We start from the raw sequence: 2,197 nt of genomic DNA, 5'->3' as shown, positions 1-2,197 counted from the left end.
CAAAACTAGGAAGGATTTTTGGTTTATATATTAAAAGTTATGGTTTTTTGTTGATTTTAGTAAAAAAAAATTGCAACTTTTAGGAAAATGCTCCGCGAAATCAGGCATTTTAGCCACAACAATCACAAAAAATGCCCGTGAAATCCTGGAGGGATTGATAAATGTAAAAAAAAACAATAATTCCTACTTAAATCCCACAAAGCTTGTTGTAGTTGTTACTTTTACTTCTTAGACTTTAACGAAACATGAAGTCTATTTCTTTCCTTTTTACATTTTTATTCCTAACCTTTTGTTTTCTTAGACGCATTAAAAAATGTGTCTCGGCGTCTTTTGTTGTTAAAAACAAACGCAACGAGATGCTGTTTTGATGCATACATATGAATTGTATTTTATTATTATTATTATTACTTTTTGCAATGGTAAATGTCCCATTCACGTACATGGAAGGGACGGGACTTAAAACTTAAAATATGTACTGGAACCAACTTTTAGATGTTAAAAAACGTATATCTATAGTATTTTTTCTGTTTAAAATGTTTTTCGTGGCACAAAAAAAGACTTTAAAGTTTAGTTTTATTGTTAATAAGCATAAAAATAGCAACATATTTCTCAGTTAAAAGCATTTAATTGTCTCAACAAACATTATTCTTTCCTAACAAACATAAAAAACAGTATATTTAAAGTCCGTATTAATATCAGTAGGATAACTTGTTGATCAACTGTATGACTTTAAAGAATAAGTGTGAATGAATGCTTTGATTATCAGTTTCTCCTGTTGAATTTCAAGTACAGGATGTGTAAATTGAACAGAAGGACGTTTCTTATTTCTGCCAGACAGCCGACGAGGAGCCATCTCACTTAATTTGCTCTGCATGAATCTTTGCTCGACCTTGAGGAAAGTTCCCCTCATTTGCATCCGCAGCAGTCATCAGTATTCCCAGGAGGCTCGACGGGACTCCGTGAGCCCAAACCGGGGCCAGGAACGCCGGACAAAGCCCTGAACTAAATATACCACCTAGATTCCGAACAAAAAACACCATTTTCCTTTGTTGCTTATCAGTCCATCTCCGGCTCAGTTTCACAGACATATTCAGATTCATTTTAAGGAAAATAAAAACAGACCGAGCTGCTTCATCTTCACGTCAGATCAGCCTAAGTGGGATAATTATCTCCAGATCCAAACCCGCTTATAATCCATCGTCATTCCTCGACTGAGGAACCGTTTCTCCTGACAGCTCGAGTCATTCCCTGATGGATGAAACGGTCCCGGTTGAAGCTGAGAAACACGACGAAGAAAACATTAGTTTCAGGCGATCGCCGCTCTCATCCAGAAGAGGATGGATGAGGGGTTTTAGAAAAAAAAAAAAAAGAAGTAGAAGAAGAAACCGTCAGAATGTGTGCATCTTCCTCCGTGTTGATCCACTGGACTGGAAAAAATGGTCCAATATTGGAAGAAATATTGAATAATAACTATGAATATGATGAGTGTTTTTACTTAAAGTTTCCATTTCACGAATCTAAAGCACTCTGGACCAAAGCAAAGCAAGAATATCAAGTTCAGATGGAGCTTGAAGACGTGTCTTTTATGTTCCAGCAGCAAAAGAAAGCAAAAGGCAACGGTACGGAAAGCCAAAAGGGCCATAATTCATGTGCTTTGGGAATAAATGCTGTTAAATTTGCCTTTTACTCAGTTAGCTAGAAAGCGTGACTGTAAAACATTTAATTTATTGTCTATTTTCAAGATACAGGATGTAATTATCGCCTGCTGCACAAAGACAAAAGACAAAGATGATAGTGCCCGGGTTCTATGTGTGTTTGTCTGTTAGCAAAATATCTTGTGAACACAAAAACGGCTCCAACTCCGACTAATTTTACAGATACTGAGGTAAAATTTGGTGTGGCAGCAACTGAGAACGATCTTCAACACGTAAAACAATCAATAATAAATACTGAGATCTTTCAATCCCTCCAGGATTTCGTGGGTATTTTTTGTGATTGTTACGGCTAAAATGCCTGATTTCACGGGGCATTTTCCTAAAAGTTGCGATTTTTTTTTCACTAAAATCAATAAACAACCATAACTTTTAATATATAAACCAAAAATCCTTCCTAGTTCTGTAAGATAATTCCCAACAAACACTGACATTCTCAAAAGGTGCTTTATTTGAGAACTTTGATAGCTTCTAAACTGACATTC

At 35.9% G+C, this 2,197-nt stretch overlaps 1 protein-coding gene across 3 annotated transcripts in view; it reads right to left on the bottom strand.

The window, feature by feature from the left end:
* zgc:165507 (uncharacterized protein LOC561188 homolog) overlaps positions 1 to 2,197 on the bottom strand; it is a 20,874-nt gene that overhangs the window by 4,500 nt on the left and 14,177 nt on the right. The gene's annotated exons all lie outside the window — the stretch shown is intronic.

This window comes from Kryptolebias marmoratus, linkage group LG18, assembly GCF_001649575.2.
Source record: "Kryptolebias marmoratus isolate JLee-2015 linkage group LG18, ASM164957v2, whole genome shotgun sequence".
Classification (NCBI taxonomy): Eukaryota; Metazoa; Chordata; class Actinopteri; order Cyprinodontiformes; family Rivulidae; genus Kryptolebias; species Kryptolebias marmoratus.
The sequence above is the reverse complement of the archived record's forward strand: the minus strand, read 5'-3'. Positions and strand labels throughout refer to the sequence as shown.